Here is a 17,035-nt window from a genome sequence, read left to right on the forward strand (position 1 = left end):
ATTTCTAACCTCTCTGTTTTTCTTTGTGCATGATTAAATTAAAAACAAAAACACCAACTTGATTTTTTGGAGGGGGCAAGGAAAGCTTCTGTGCTAGAAAACACAGATGGTACTGAAAGAGAAACAAGTAATTCACACATGGCATACATGTCAAACATTTTTTTCTAGATATTTCTGCATTAGATTTTCTGTCTCTTCTCCCTTCACCTATATTCTTCTCTTTTATTGAATGCAAACTCAAAGAAGCTTAAATCAAATATATGAAGTCACTAAGTTCAAGTAGATTTGAAATTAGGTGAGGAAAGTTCACTCAAACTCACAGACTATATTTCTGTCTTCAGCAATTTTGAAAACAAACATAATCTGTATCCATAGGGGAAGAGACTGAGGCAGCCTCTGATAGCAGGAAAGTCGATCTAAGTCTTTTCAAATGCAATGGAGTTTAATAAACTTATCTTAGAATGTCCTTTGACTTCCTATTGGCTGCTAGATGGAGTTGGCTGCTAGATGAAGCCTTACAAATTGTTTTTTCAGATATTTTTGATATTGAGATTCTTGTGGTCATTATTTCATTACTATTCAAGCCTTGCTGTCAAGATTACAGTTTATAAAAACTCTGACAGTTTATAAGAAATTATGTTTCTGTGCCATTTATTGTCTGTTAATGCTTACAGACTACCACTCCTTCTAACGATCAATACTCCAGTGTGTATTTTATGAATCTTTCTGAAAAAAATGATTTTATTTTCTTATTTGACCAAAATACTCTGCTAATATGTTGTTTACTTCTAATTGGAACTTGGAACATCGTCTGCCTCTTTAAAGCTTCCAAAAATATGCTAAAAAGAGGTTGAAATAAGGATTGTGTGAAGGGTAGTTTTCATTTGAATGAATATATTCAACTTGTGTCATGATGCTTGACATTAACGTAGCATCATGAAGAGCAATAAAATAGGTTGAGGCAGACAAGAATTTTATACTGAAATACATACACACAAATTATAAAGCTTGACAGTTCATACAAATCCAAAGAAAATTCTAACTATTAAGATATATAAGGTGAGGCTTCATAATCCATCAAAATGCTGAAAAGTATTTTGTCTAACTCATATTCAGATACTGAGTAACTTGAAGCTGAATCATTGTATATTATAAAGAACAGTAATGAAAACCTCCTAATTTAGTCTTCCTAGAAAAACAATCAGTGACAGTTTTATTTCCAAATTTTGAATATACATGGTGGAACTTTTGCATCATTAGTGAAGATCCAGTCCTCCAGGTGAGGAGAACATTATTTGCCCAGTTGTGGCATGGCTGGAGGAAGAACAAATTTTAAAAAGGCCAGGAAAAGAGAAGTGTATGAACTAAAATAGGAAGTAAAGGGAATGTGTGAATGAAGATTTCATTTTCATATACCTATGTGTAAGTACAGTCTTACTCAACTCCTAGCTCTGGGATTTCAGGTACAAAAATCACCTATCAAGGGTAATGGAATGTAAGTTTATTTTAGCTTTACAAATCTCTACTGGCAAAGAGACAGAACTTAAGTAGTTCACAATGTGAATTTTGCAGCCTAAACCAAGCATATACAGTATTATTTCATAAAATCAATATAGAAATGTCCTCTGCAAAATTCCTACTTGCTCTGCCTACCCCTACACAAGAATGTGTGAAACAACCTGCAGCTGATTCATGCTGTTCCTGCAAGGGGGAATATTTTTACATCCAAATCTTTTCCCTTGCTCTTTATTTGTTGTCAGTATAAGCAGCAGAGAGAGTTCCTTCTGTTTCATCAAATGGTACATTAACAACGAGTTTTTATGAAATACTAATGACTTTACCCCACTTGCCTGCAGCCTCACCTCATTTCAGGCCTAGAGGCAATAACAGAAGCACAAAAGTCTTTGGTGTCGTCATGGTCACCCTCACCAGAGGTACACTGGCTGTAATGACCAGAATCATCAGGCTGCATTATACTGACAGGAGGAGGAACAAAGAGAGAAATCCTGATGGTCAAAAGTTTTGTGAAGACAACTCCTGAGTTCTTGAACTTGTTTTATTGGATTTTATTTACCATAGAAAACAGAAATAATGCTAACCTTTAATCATAACGTGAATCTAGCAACTCTCATTCTTTCCAGCATGGTAAAAAAGTTAAAATTAAATATTAAAAACAATGCAAATACATTTACTTGAATTTTAACATTCTCTTTTCATTACGTATGTATTTATATAAAACCTAACAATTCATCACAGTAGCCGTGCCGTTTACAAAGAAACATTTTTCCATCAAAAGGATCCATAAGGGCAGAGATCCATAAGTGCATGTTGTGACTTAAAATAGGACACACCTCTTATTTAGCTATATAGCACCATAAATATATTGTGGAACAAAAAGAAAGGCCTTCTCACAAGTAGTAACCATCTTCCCCTCATGCTAATCCACTACTTTGTAGTCTTATGCAGCCTGTGGAGTATTAAAAAATTATTGTAAAAGCAGAAGTGATAGTTTCAGATTATTTTTTTTTGTAGTTTTGCAAAATAAATTTCCACTGAAGTTACCTCATAAAGCTAAATCAAAGCTGATGTTTTTAGCAAACTACAGTCATAATAAAGATGATAATTGGTTTATCCTATTCCATATGTTTTTACCTCTTTGTTTTTGTTTTGCTTTGACTTTCAGTTTTGATGGTTTTATTGAAGTAGCATGAAAATACATAAGTAAGAATTTACCGTGAAAATATCATAATACAACATGTATCAGGTATCGTACTGAAAACTAAGCACACATATTGGTAAAATACATTTTATTTTTTAGAGTATGCAGGTTGCAGAGGAAGGTAATGGAAGGAAGTAATGCCACTGTACTGGGGGAAATATTATGAAAAAATAGTGCATTCCCATCATGTGCACTAGCTGGCAAAACCCCTCCCTGTGTTCAGGCCAAAGAACCTCCTCTGAAAAGAGTCAGTCCTTGCTTAAAAGGACTGATCTTCATCATACAGGACATCCCCAAAGCTCAGTCCCCAGGGTGCTTACCCACTAGGCAATTTGGAGACAATGACCATGTCCTTGAAGATATTTCAATGCCGTATGTTGACACATCTAAACAACAGGTTGCACTCTTCTTTATGTTGCTTAGAAGTTTCATCAAGCTTTAACATCTGATGTCTCTATGCTTCTCAGCTGACAAACCCAAGCAGAACAGTCTGAAGTAATCTAGTGATAAACAAGCCTTGAATCACTGTAGCAAAGTCCATATCTGACAGGAAAAGGTGCAACCTCCAGCACAGCCTCCAGTAACAGAAAGCATTCTTTCCATTTATTTATCAAGGATCAGGAAAGTCAATTCAGCACTTTAACAGTCACAGGCAAATGTCCTCCTTAGAGATGCTATAATCATTCTTCAGTTCCTGGAAATATTTTCCTTCCTTACCAGCATCACTTCCATCACACCCAGGAGTCGAACAGACTATTCTTCCATCAAGCAATTATGTCTTTCAGACAGAGGAACACATTGTTGGTGCCATCGTCTCTTCCTGACAAGAAGGAAACAGAGTTGAGTGTGTCTGTACACTGGTTTTATAACTTCTAATAAAGTCATTTAAAGTTCCAGCACATATAGCAAATGTGAGAGGGGACAAAGCTCAGCTTCAAATGTCAGAGTCCTTTTGCAGAGAGTAACAAATGGCCCTACCCCTGGAAAAGGACAAACCTGCAGAACTGCATGGATCAGTACTGCAGTCCAGGAGCTGGCACTGAGAATATTCCCAGCAATAAAAACTCTAGAATACAATTTCCACACAGCTTTTAGAAATGGTGGAATATCCTAAGGATTCCTGGGTTGTTTAGTGATTTTCTTCTGACAGAGACTTTCATTTGAAAGGGTGTAAAGAAATACTATGTGGTATTCTTAAAATATAAAGAATACATTTAAGTGTATACTGGTGGTGTTGTTTTTTCTCTATGATTAAGTAGCTTGTTTAATTGCAAAGACATTTTTTCTCTCTCTTTTTTTTTTTCTCCCTAAGAAAATATTGGAAATGGAGATGGTAATTCGCTGTTCAATTTTCAGACCCAGGTATTTGACTGTGAGACGTTTCTAAAAATCCATTTGTTACCTGCAGCAACTTATTCTAAAAATGAAGCACTCAAAATCTTTTTGTTTACAAAAGCTTCATACAAAACAACTGGGGTAAGGAAACAGGCCTCTACATATGGACTTTCACATAATTTTGCAGATGAGAAATCACAGGCTATGAGTCCTCCTTGGCAAAATGCGCTCATGAAAAGACAAATAATGTGAAAAACAAACTAAACCCGTGTAGTTAAATATACCTAAACATTGTTGTTAATTTAAAAATAAAGATTTCTGCTTGGTTAAGGAATAGTTTGGAATTATTTGTAATAATTGCAATTCATGATCTGAACTCCTTTTCTTACATGCATATATAGGGACAGAGGAACTTCCGAGGTCAGGGAAGTAGCAACTGCAAACATTAATTATGGTACTTTGGTAGAAATGACACTATATTTGTTATTAGTCAACAAAACATATTCTTCATTAGAATTAAGCCGTATAATTAACTTTTTTATTCTTAATACTCTGGTAGAAACAGGCTTGACAGGATGGAGCATAAAATGTATTTTATAAACAATCCATTCTGTAATTGGATTGTCCTGAAAATATAATCCTTTCCCTCTGGTTTAAAATTACTATTTATAATCACAAGCTCTGGTAAATATAAAAATGCAGAAGCCTAAGCCCAAGCAGAGTGTTTTCAGTTCTGTTGCTCTTTTTCCCCTCACTCTTCTGCACCTAGAAGCATTTTCTTTGAGACAGAAAGAGGGATGCACGCAGAATGCCGAATGCAATCTTGCAAATGTAGTCTGGTTTTGCTCCCTCACATTTTCTTTTTCAGAATCCTAATGTAACACCTCCCTGCACTATCACTTGTTAAAGCCCCGGCTCCTGAGCTGTTGTGTTTGGCCAGCAATTAAACAGCTCCCTGCATGAGAAATCCTCCCACTCACAGAATCCTTAGCCCTCCTTTCCTAATGGTAGCAGAGCAAAACGGTATATCTTCATACACACGGTGCAACTGCCAAGAAATCAATTCCGTGTGTTTTCCTCCCTTTTACACTTTTAAAGAACCGTGATCAGTTTTCTGTTTCTGTTTCTTTTACACATCCTTTCCAAGCTTTAAAGCAGTGTCTGAGCCCTTCCCCTCTCCCCTGTGAAAATAAATAAATAAATAAATAAAAACAGGTAGAATTCCTCTGTTACTATTAACACCTAAAAATATGATCATGAAACAAAAGCTTTGCTCCTCTGTCCAATTTGATGTCTTTTTCATGCTGCCTCAGTGATGGCCAAATAATTGGTTGTTCACTTGTGTCCTTGTCTCCCCCGACAGTTCCACAGATGCCCTGAACAATGCTCCAAAGACTGCTTTCAGTAGGGGCAAATCCTCATTAATCATTCCTGGCTGACAGCACAAGGGAACACCTGCATCTGGTGCAGGGACCAGGCACCGGCTTCTGGGAGTCTGCATTAAAAAGACCAACAGCCAATTCAAGTGGTGGGAGTAGGCTTCTAATAGCCATGTGAGAAATCTCTCTCTCTCTCTCTCTGGGTTTTCCTTTCATTAAATATCTAAAATTAGACCTGTGGCTCATGTTGAGATTAAAACACCAATGTATTCTAAGCAAATCAGGAAATGAACAGTACTGTATGTTATGATAAATGGCTGCTAAATTCTTTATGTCTAGATCAAGCAATGTTAGCATTAAATACTGATGAACTGTCACATAATTTTCATTTAGAAATGACTGCACTTTGAGCTTCATGTCCTGTGGTGCTCATAAATATTTTTCCCTGCTATAATTCACAAGTGGACTATACTGCCTATACGGATATTTTTACCAGCTCCATACTGTATATAAACTCTTTTTCAGTGCAAGCATGTCAACCTGTCTGTCCAAAGTGTTATCAGAAAGTGTTCATAGTGCAGAAAGGTACCGTAGCCTCCCCAGCACTGTAAAAGTGGCTTCCTATTATAACACTTTCCTGACAGAACAGTTGTCAGATTTTTAAAATTGTTTTTATTTCACTTAGAGCACAGTGGAGGATTTTCCTCCTAAGGAAAATGAGGAAGGAGTGAGGAAAGCAAAAGGAAATTGTTTTTTATTTGTAGTATTTTTTCATAGAAACGAGTCAGATACATATCTAAACATTTAGGGCCATTAAAATCTGTGGTGAGATTCCAACCGATTTCAATGGGCTTTGGGTCAGGCCCTTAAGCCCTGCATCTGGTCTGTGATTAAATAAGCACATGTCTTCCCACACATAAGCTGGGCAGGACCACCACGGGCTGGGGATTACAAACAACTAGCAATGTATTTTTTTGCACATATGACTGAGCACAACCAGGCTTTGAGTCCATCCATAAAATATGTTCATGTCTCAAACAAGAAAGCGCTCAGCTGATACAAAAAGTATCCTTTAAAAGGCAGGCAATTATCACCTATACACCATGGTGAAGATTTTACCAAAGGTCAGAAGGGGGAGTAAAGGAAAGGCTGAGGCAGAGACAAAAAAAAAAAAAAAAAAAAGCAGAACTCGAGAGCATTAAAACAGCCAAGATGTTGTATATAGCAGAAGAGTATAAAACACATCGAGGATATTAATTACAAATGTAGTCTGAAATATATTTTTCAGGCAAGTTGATACTGATGGAATTGATTTTGAAAACAATGACTGAAACAGACACATTTTGAAGTGGCTTCTATTAACTTTAAAGAGAAGGAAAAGTTTGCACCTTCATTTGCAAAGCACAAGTATGTTCTGTACAAACATGAATAAAGCTTGCATGCAGTAACTTAACAACAACAACAAAAAAAAGTGACAGCCAACAGAAATATATAAACCACCATATTTGTGAAATCAAGAGTTAAATGTGTCCATATATATTTTATATCTTCATTTTTTCTTATGTTTATCTCCATATGTATATACTCTCTTACAGTTATTGAACAAAACTTTAAAGATATTTATCTGTTTCACTTCATAGTCAGGGAGAAAAAGTGACATTTTACAGAGAAATACTTTTTCCTACAGAGTGCAGTACCATCATCTGCGCAATGTGAGAAATAATACAAACTAAATGCTCTGAAATAAGGAGACAAATAAGAGCCAATGGAATAATACAGACACCCACATTTGGTCTGTTCCCTGGCAGCCACCACTACATGATCTTTTCATTACTACTTCCTACTGTGCTTTCATAGCAGCAGCTACAGTGTCTGTTATGAAGAATTTCATCCATGTGATGAAGAAATTGTGGTTATAACAGATCAGTTTATTCCTAAGAATAATATTCATAGAATCATAGAATGGGTGGGGTTGGAAGGGACTTTAAAGGTCATCCAGTTCCAACCCCCCTGCCATGGGCAGGGACACCTCCCACCAGACCAGGCTGCTGAAAGCCCCATTCAACCTGGCAAATATTTTTATAAGCTCTTTTAAAATCTCAGATCCTTAAAGTCCCTATTAGGACCTTATGCAAATATGTACAGAAGTGAGTAAAATAAGTAGATGTGATGTAATTATGTTCACATCTGTTTGTAAAGATGGTAAATATGCTGACACACATACTGTGCATAGCTGTATCTCCTTAGCAATATACCTGAGTTATAGATGAGAAGTACTTAATGTGGGAAGTCCCCTTCCAATTTTCTTTAACTGAGATGGGTAGGAAATTGTCATACATGCAGGAGGCTAGAATGCAAATTATAGCTGCCCTCTGGCAAGTTTCATTAGGTTTTCTGAAATCTTTTTAAATTTGCTGTGTAAATAATTTCACGTATAACTTGACAAAATCTGCTGTTCAAAAATGATACGTTTCATGCCCACTTCAAATGTATTGGGGGGAAGGTCTTCAAAGAGACATTGTTAAGGTAAAAATCTTGCTAAAAATTACCTTGGTTGCTATTAGAAGGTCTGATTATTATATCATATTAAAGTTTTAAAATAACTTTGAAAATCTTTTTCTTTTTTTCCAGGTATCGCTCACATCTCATAGGCTGGACAGCAAGAGGAGACCAGCAAGTTTTTTGTTAGACCCTGTTTCACCATCCACTCTCACTCTAACCAACTACAATGGATCAGCACAGAAATTTCCATGAAATTAAAGATGAAATCCCCATATAAAAAAGCCTACTTTCATTCCAATTTTAAAAATTCATTTCTTTAGACCATTTCAATTCATAACCATTTAAAAAAATCTCATTAGAGGGAGTTTCCCACTGAAATACACATAACTCAGCAATACTAGCATCTAGCTCATGTTCACCCCCCCTCCCACTTACTTCTTTCACAGCTTGGAGTCACTCCGTTCTCAGAGGTAATCTAAAACTTTACGTACACAATTTTTCACGTCAAACATTCCACCAGTGTTATTACCGGGTGAAAAGTGGACTCATTCTAATAGGAGTTAGAATGGAAAGCCAAAAGCCAAAATACAATCCTTAATAATGACCTGTCTTCCACCCAGTCTTCATCTGCCGGAGCTGGAGAAATATTCTTGACCCAGTCTAAACCATGCACATAGATCATATACTGCAAAAAGTAAAGTGTTAAAGGAATCATGTAGGTAAGCTTCACATTATAAACATGGTACCCAAAACCAATCTAGAACAGGTTTATAATTGTTGCCTTTATCTTAGTAGCTATAGTTAGAAGGCACTGTACATAATAGACTAAATATATAACCAGCCTCCCAAGTAAAGGTGGCTTTCAAAGACTACATCTTGTTTTTTCACTTCATTCTTGTTCCTTAGCCACTATAACAGTCACATGGAGGCCAATTTCTTTTTTCTTTCTTTTTTTTTTTTTTTTTTTTTTGAGGGGCAGTGCAAGGCATGAGGGGCTGCTTAGCTTACATAATATTAGAGCAATTACTGTGCCAGAGAAGTAGTTGTTCTTTTTTTTTTTAACTTCTATTCCTTCCCTATAACCCCTAAAGTATAAGGAATAATTAACTGAAATCCAATTAATGTTGATTTAGAACACCTGTTTCCAAAATCCTTTGAATAACTTTTTTCATTTTTTTTTCTTTGCTCTTTGTTTTAAGATGAAATACATATCCCTGTTCAGTTGCTCTTAGGAACCCAGAGATTTGCATTTTTTAGACATGAAGAAAACCTGTGAAGACTTAAAAACACCAAAAGAGTCTGGCGTGTATATTACGATAGCAGTAACTTCTTTAACTCTTCCCTTTCCAAATCATAGAAAGAAATTAAGGAAACCAAAGTGACCAACACCAACACATACCAAATTCTGTCATGATAGCTAATTTCTTCTTTAGAAATTTGCAAAAGCGATGGAGGAAAGCAATCATTTCTGGCTAAATATGCTTACCACAGCCACGCTGTTAGGACAGGCACTAAAGAGAGTGCAGGTTGTACAATAAACACCCACTATCCATGAAAAAGGATTTGTCTGTGCTGTTCACTGCAGGTCTGAGCATCTTTCATCCCTATTAGCTAGTTAGCCTGATCTACTGTTATGCAAGAACACTTGAGGACAAGGTCTCCTCTCTTTCCTTTCCTTCACCATCTAGTCCTGTGTAAAATGACCTGGACTGAAGACCAAATGATTTTTAAAGCACATAACTGTTCAGCAGTGCCATGAAGAGTTTTAAGAGGAACTGGGATTATATATTGATTAGGTACCTCTAGAAGTCCCACCCTGACAGTTTAGACAAAACAAAGACAAAGATGCAGTGAGACACGTATTACCATAGACCTATTGTGAGACTAGACATAGTAATTAACTCTAAGATGTGATTGTAAAAGTATGACCTATTAAACACATTTTGCAATCAAAATATTTTTACAATTTAGGCATGGTATCATCCTCCTGTGATGTTCAACTGAACAAAAAGAACCCTTTCCACTCAGTATTTGGATTTTTTTTGTACTATAACTGTCTATGAAACTATACTGTTTTGCAGACAGCAGCGGAATCTAAGTGAGGACCTCTTACCACTCTTTATCTTTAAAAGTCTTGGATTTCTTAGTGAAAAAATAAGACATCAGCAAATACTATTCAACCTTAATTTCCTATGTACTAAGCAATTTCTTATGAATCATGTAATGCATTCAAGGGATCAGCTTGTGTGGATACTGATTAACTGTATCAGAAGGGGCTGTCTCATTATATATCTTAAGCCTTTTTCATTAGAGCAAATCTGCAAACAAACCTTGAGTGTTTAGATTATTTTGCACCATGCTGCATGTCTAACCACAGATACCGAATGTACCTATTATTTTTAACAGGATTATAGAAAACATGAAAGGGCACTTCCTTAAATATTGACAGTTCAGGAGAGAAAAAAAAAAAAAAAGATTTTGAATACAGAATTTGAGAGAATTGGCAGAAAGAAACCTTTTGCCCCTTTAAAGAGCAGCTGCATATTAAACATCTATATTTTTGAAGCACCTTTAAAAAATTACCCTTGGCATTAGCATTAGAGTGTTTTATGAGAAGCCCATGAAATTCAGTAATAGTTACAAAAGAAGGAAAGAACAGACAAGAAATAAATAGCATTATGGAGAACTAAGTAAAAAATTAGTCTTGAATTATACAAGCTGTTGTAGGTACCAGCCAGGGGTGGGGAGGAAAGGTTACTTATTTCAGAGATTATTGATTCTTTTCATGAAAAGCACTTGTGTCTTTACAGAGCTTTTTAGCATCCTCAATGGTATCTTAAGGTTAATATGAATTGAGTTAAAATACTGCATGCAGTGGAGAAAGGTTTCCTACTGTACACGTTTCTTTCTAGCATCACTCTTCCCCTGTTCTGTTTTGTTCGCTCTTTTGCACTATGTGACTGGTACATAGTCTTCAGGGTGCTCTGCATGCTGATGTTAAAAATATATAGACTGTTGTCAATACTGGAGAGAGATTCTGAAAAACGGATTCCGTGACTTTATCCTCACAGAGGTGTAGGACTAGTACAAGGCTCCACGCATGCAAAATACAGACTTCATAGACTAAGGAAAAGGCCACCACCTCCATTACGGAATTGCACACACATGCACGAATGACAGATCCTGGCTGAACAGGATCGAAGGAGTCTGCATGCTGATGTGTAACAACAGCTCCTTGAAAGCTAACATACCAATGCACATTTCTAGGGTGTAGAACAAGAAGCACATCATAGATCTTCACAGCATTATATATTGATGACAGACTTCAACTTGTACAACTAAAAACAACTATCCTAGAAAAGAGCTTCAGATGTTGATACTCCACCGAACAAAACAAGGAAGGGAATAGATCAACACCAAGAACTTTTGAAAAATAACAAAAAGGGCTTAATCCTTTAATAAAATGAAAACATAATTAAGAGGATATGCTCAAGTCTTAAAATGCATACAGCTGAGAGTTAGGTGCAGATTTTTCAATGAGGAGGCTTTTAAACTGGATTTCATTCTCTGCTTCCCATGAGATCACAGCTCTTCCAAGTGATAGGAGTGATAAGATTTTCCTGGGTATGCTGGCTTGATTGCTTGAGTTAGGTATTGTCTGGCTTTGAAGAAATTGTTGTGGGGGAAGGGAGATTTAGTTTATGTTTCCAATCTTAAAGAACAAAGAATTTGAGACGCATCTCTTTCTAGCACAAACAAGCCTGAATACACATGGCTCTTTTTGTTCTACAGGTTGTAACCCAACTCCACTTGCTGTGGCTATGTGGTACAATGAACATTACACCTTTGGAGATGCCTATAGGTACATATGCACATCATTAAAACTGGAGGAAAAGGTTATTTTCAGCTGTGGCTCTTATCACATGTGAGGAACAGAGGAACAAAGAGAGGCAGGCATGGAGGGGCTTTTACTCACCTCTGCACAATTACCTCTCCAATTCTGCTGTTCTCATAACCCTTGCATTTCTATCACCTTTTCAGAAAGGCTTGTAATGTTCCAGGGCATGGAGATGACATCACACAAAGAAAAGGACAGTCACTATGTTTGCATGGGATATTAAAGGTACCCTGTGCCAATGAATGAGCTAAACTGAAATATTTTATGAAAGCTTTCAAACCATTGAAACAGACTGGTCGACACAAGTTATGTGCAATAACCAGGGTGCCAATATATCAGACAGTTAATTCGAGAAGGAGATCCTCGTGGTAAGAGTCTGGATAACTGTGATTCTATTGTTTTCAAAGTTGGCAACAAAGGAGGAAAAGTTAACAGTAACACAGTCACTCTTATTTAGTGCTCTTCTTAAATGTTACTATTTCCATGCCTACTATCCAAATAAAAAGTCTGTATGAATTCAGTCCCAGTTCAGCATCTGCAGGTGCAAAACCCAAATAAATTACTGGGAAAGGGGCAGATGCTGACAGGATTGCAGTCTAGACTCCTCACTCTAAATCCATTTAGTGCTATTAACCATGACAGGGTGTAATAGCTCCATGTACATTAACACCAGGATAATTTTCCCTATTTTGCTAAATATCAAATGTGTGTATTCATACACACTGTATAAAGAAAACATTTCAGATAACAAAACGAAAAGGCTAACATCTCTTTGCAATATACTCTATATCTTCAAATATTGGCTAAGAAAAGAAAAAAGATCAAAGTAGATTGGATTTCTTAAAATATAGCCATATTATTCCTTTATTAAAGAGTGACATCAGATAAAATATTTCGTTTTAGTACAGGTTTTAAACATAGCATGAATTATTTTAAAGAGTTGTTTAAGAAATGTACATTTCCACTGCATGCAAACAATCATAGAAACCTAACTCAATCAAAAGACGATCTCATTTAAGCGAATACATCTGCTGTGTGACAAGCCATATTTTACGAAGTTGCCCAACACTAACCCTGATAAGGAAATGGACCTATTCTGGAGGCAACACAGATATCTGCTGCAGAGATTATTCATTCTGTATACATCTACCCTTGTTAAGAAGCAATGAGGAAAGGCAATATATAAACACAGGGAGGAAACAGAAGCAACACTGAAAGTGATATTGAACTAGAGAGTACTGCTTTGTGAAAAGAAATAAAGAACAAGATTATCTGGAAAGGAGAGAAACCAGCACCAAAATGTGGGGAGAGATGAAAGGTGGGAGAGAATGAAGGGCAGAGAACAGTCGGGGTGTGTGTGGCAGTGGGGAGAGTCAGGTTGCATTCAGAGGACGCAAAGAGATCTGAGGGTAAAAAGCCAATTAATGGATTAAAGGGTAAGTATCCAAGTCCTGAAACAGAGGGGTGATAATATAGGCAGCTAGGGAGCGGATTAGAATAAAGAAGTGATAACAGTATTCAGCTGAGAGGGAAGGCTGTCAAGAACTGAATGGGAAAAGAAGGTAAAACAATGAAAACAAAAACCTGTCATTTAATCGAGGGCTGTGACACACACACACACACAAAACACACGCACACACACACACACACACACAAAACGCAGTTTGGTTCCAGCTCCAAGTTTCCTGAAATCATTGGAGGGCAGAGGCAGATGGAAGACTTGGCCATGATTAGCTGAAATCAAGTGGGTAACTATGAGTTTGGAGCGATTACCACATTCAGCTCCTCAGTGCTGCTTCTCTGAACTGTTTGCCACTGGGAGCTTGCTTGTCCTAAGTATATATATATAAAGCTGAGGATTTGCAACAAAAGATACACTGCCTGTTTATAGAACTGCACAAGGAACTGTGCGGTATGCATTTCTTTTCTGTGGTTTCACAGTACTAAAGTATAAAACATTACATTTTAAAGCATGTGCAATTTCCCAGATATGTATTATCTTACTGTACGGTCTTAGCTTCTCCAATGCCTCTAACACTATGCTAAGCATACTTTGAACTTAGCCCTTTTCTCTTAAAATATTATAGAGCATTGCTAGGGAGACAAGAGTGGGGGCTTGTTTACAGTTTCCTGATCTAACAATATCTTGTTTTCCTCTTCTAATTTAATCTATATCTTTAATATGCTACATGTATGCCACAGAGATAAATTAGAGCTGTATTTCTTCCAAGGAAAAGTTTAGGAGGACTTCAGAACTGTAGAAATTTAGCAGTACTTTTAAGTGAAAACAGGGTGGTTTTAATACAATCTGAATTAGACAAAAATTAAGGTATGTTTACCAGAAAAATATTTAAGCAATTATGACAGAGTATATTAACAAATTTTAACTCAATCAATTTGTTAAGGGAAAAATATTTAATAAAAAAGAAGTGCTCTCCTTGTCTTTGAAATTGTAGATCTTTATAAGCTTAAACAATTCTTAAAATCCATCTTTTCATGTATCTCATACTTTCCTCAATGAATGGGGGGAAACAGTTTTTCTAGGTATGATTCATGTAACTGACCCCAGAATGATGAAAAATGGTGAATAACCATCAAGGTTTGATTTTTTTCTGAAGATTCAGACATCTATCTTCCACTGAAGTCAATGACCTAAGGTCAAAACTAAGCCATAATTGTCAGACAAAAAAATGTCTAATGATAAAAGTACAAGACTGAAGTTGGAAATGGCCATGGATTAATGCTGCTTCCTTTTGCTGCTCTGCACATCAGTAGGTGCCTCAGTCTCAGGCTACAAAGTGACCCTTATGGATTTTTTCCAGAGAAGACAGGATAGGATTCCTTCAGCCAGGACAGCCAGGCTGAGAGCATATCAGGAATTTACATGAAAATGGAACAACAACAGAAACAATTACCAAAACTGGGATACCCATATCCCAAGCAAATCACCCGAAAACAGTGCTATATATCAGCTAGTGTTTCACTGAGCCTGTTGGACTCTTCCATTTTTATACACACGGTCCTAGTTACACAGTGTCTTGAGAAGCAGTTTGAAATACGACAGCAGATTTTACACCAAAGCAGATCAGAACCATAGACCAATTCATTAACACAGTGCTTCATTGAAGGGAGGAAGGGAGAGAAGTGGATGCAAGTGGATGAAGAAGGAAAGGAGGAGATAAAGGACAAGGATGGAACAGTTGGGAGGGTAGCTCCTTAAACTGCTGCATACAGATATACCACAAAAATCCAATTTCATCCTGCTATTTTTTAAGCCAGAGAAAGATTTACACAAAATTCAGTGTTATTTTTGTAAAATAAATGCATTGAGTGACTGTTTGGACTCACAGAACGGAAAGACCACAACTATATTTCTCTGCCTAACAAGTTCACTCATTATCAATTAGAATTTATAGAAGCCGTAAATATTTACTTTTCCTTCTAAAATGTCTTCAATTTTATATCAGTACTGTTTGACTTCACCATCATTGAAGGTATAAACTGGTAGACGTCATCACAGGTCATTTTCTGCTCTTGATCTCTTATAGACACAGAAAACTTTTCTTTTATTATGCATTACTGATATTCAAATTAATTTTCATGTGGCCACAAATTCCAATTCACACTTTCATAGTCTCTCACTTTGATGACTTTTCTTCCTCTTCAGGATTCTTCCCACACCACACTTCAATTCCTTTATCACCTGTTCATCCTACCACACAGATTCTTGCATAGCATATAGTCCTGTTAGTAATGAGCAAATATCCTTTTATTTATTTATTTATTTATTCCCTCACCTTGGAAAAGGAACAAGATTCAGAAAAAGTTCTGCATAATCTGCTTTATTTTGTCAAGCAACCAGTTGCTGCAGCTTTCTTTCTAAAGGATTCTGACTCGTGTGATATTGTAAACAGCCTGCAGAAGTTCTGAGCTTAGTAACAAGCAACATCTGGGCATGAAAAAAAAAATCTTATTAAATTAAAATGGCTAAATGCATCATTTTTATGAGTTTTACCTACATCCCAAGAAAGATTTTTTTTTTCCCCCCCAGTTTAGGAAAATAGTTGTTTCCCAATTTGGAATTTGCTTTGTGGCTGTAATAAACTGGCTTGCTGCAAAGCTTCTATGTTAAAGAGGTCCTAAAGAAGATTAAACGAAATTTTTGCTAGAGTGAAATGTGTTAATGTTGACAAAAATGGGTGATTTTGTCTCATATTTGGAATAATTTGTAGGAAACTTCATTTAAATGCAGATATTAATCAGAGATTTAATCAGAGATTATTTTCTGCTTTAAAGTATGAAATAGTTTTAGTTTTCTCAGTCTTAAACTGAACTGAAAGATCTAAAATTGTTAAAAAATTAACTAATACATAGGGAAAACTATAAACTACTTAACATTAAATGTGATTTATAACAACATTTAACTTAATTCAACACTAAGGAATACACACTTTCTTAAAAACAGCATTTTGATAATATGGAGGAAAAAATAGGCAATTCTCTGGACATATTTCTTGGTGAAATCACTTTCAAACATTAAACAAAAGCAAAAAGCGTGCATTGCATAAGTTTATGAATCAGAAATTTCTGCTACTAAAAAAAAAGACAGAAATTTTTGGAGTTAAAATGACATGTTTGGGACATGCTGGGTATGACTCAACTGAAGTGAGTTCAGCTGCAGTTGGCAGTTTCCACAGTCTGTTCAGCAACTATATGACAAGAACGATTAAATTTGAGTAGATTATCAGAACTGAAGTTCTGAATTCAAATGCCAAGAATTAACCCAACAAACCTAAGCTTGTGAATAGTATTTTATGTAAGAATCTTGCTAGAACGCTTGACAGAATCTCCATGCAGTCAACAGCACTTCCCCAAAGACAAATTTGTCCACATTTAAGCTAGATTCCTTTGTTTAATGTTGAATCGTCTACTCTCAACAACTAGTTTACCCTAAATTTCAAAAATTTTAGGGTCCAAAATTATATAACACAAATCCCTTCAAATCATTTACAGGAAAGGGTCTTTCATAATCTGATGCTATCATTGGGAGTCAAAACTATCTGAATTCCTCGTGATTGATCCCTGGCAGATGGCTTACGGGTGTGTTAGGAAGGTAAAATGCCATAGGATATTCCAAAAGATTACAATAAGCATATAACTAATTAATTTGGGAACTGTGTTTGTGCTGGAAAATCATTCTTG

At 36.2% G+C, this 17,035-nt stretch overlaps 1 long non-coding RNA gene across 6 annotated transcripts in view; it reads right to left on the reverse strand.

Annotated features, from left to right (window-relative positions):
* Nucleotides 1-1,486: 1,486 nt before the first annotated feature.
* Nucleotides 1,487-17,035, reverse strand: part of LOC125183127 (uncharacterized) — a 155,174-nt gene continuing 139,625 nt past the window's right edge. For all 6 annotated transcript variants that reach the window (XR_007164353.2, XR_007164354.2, XR_007164352.2 and 3 more), the window contains one exon: nt 1,487-3,539. This is a non-coding gene — a long non-coding RNA (uncharacterized lncRNA). The remainder of the gene's footprint in view (nt 3,540-17,035) is intronic.

This window comes from Anser cygnoides, chromosome 3, assembly GCF_040182565.1.
Source record: "Anser cygnoides isolate HZ-2024a breed goose chromosome 3, Taihu_goose_T2T_genome, whole genome shotgun sequence".
In the NCBI taxonomy this organism is placed as follows: domain Eukaryota; kingdom Metazoa; phylum Chordata; class Aves; order Anseriformes; family Anatidae; genus Anser; species Anser cygnoides.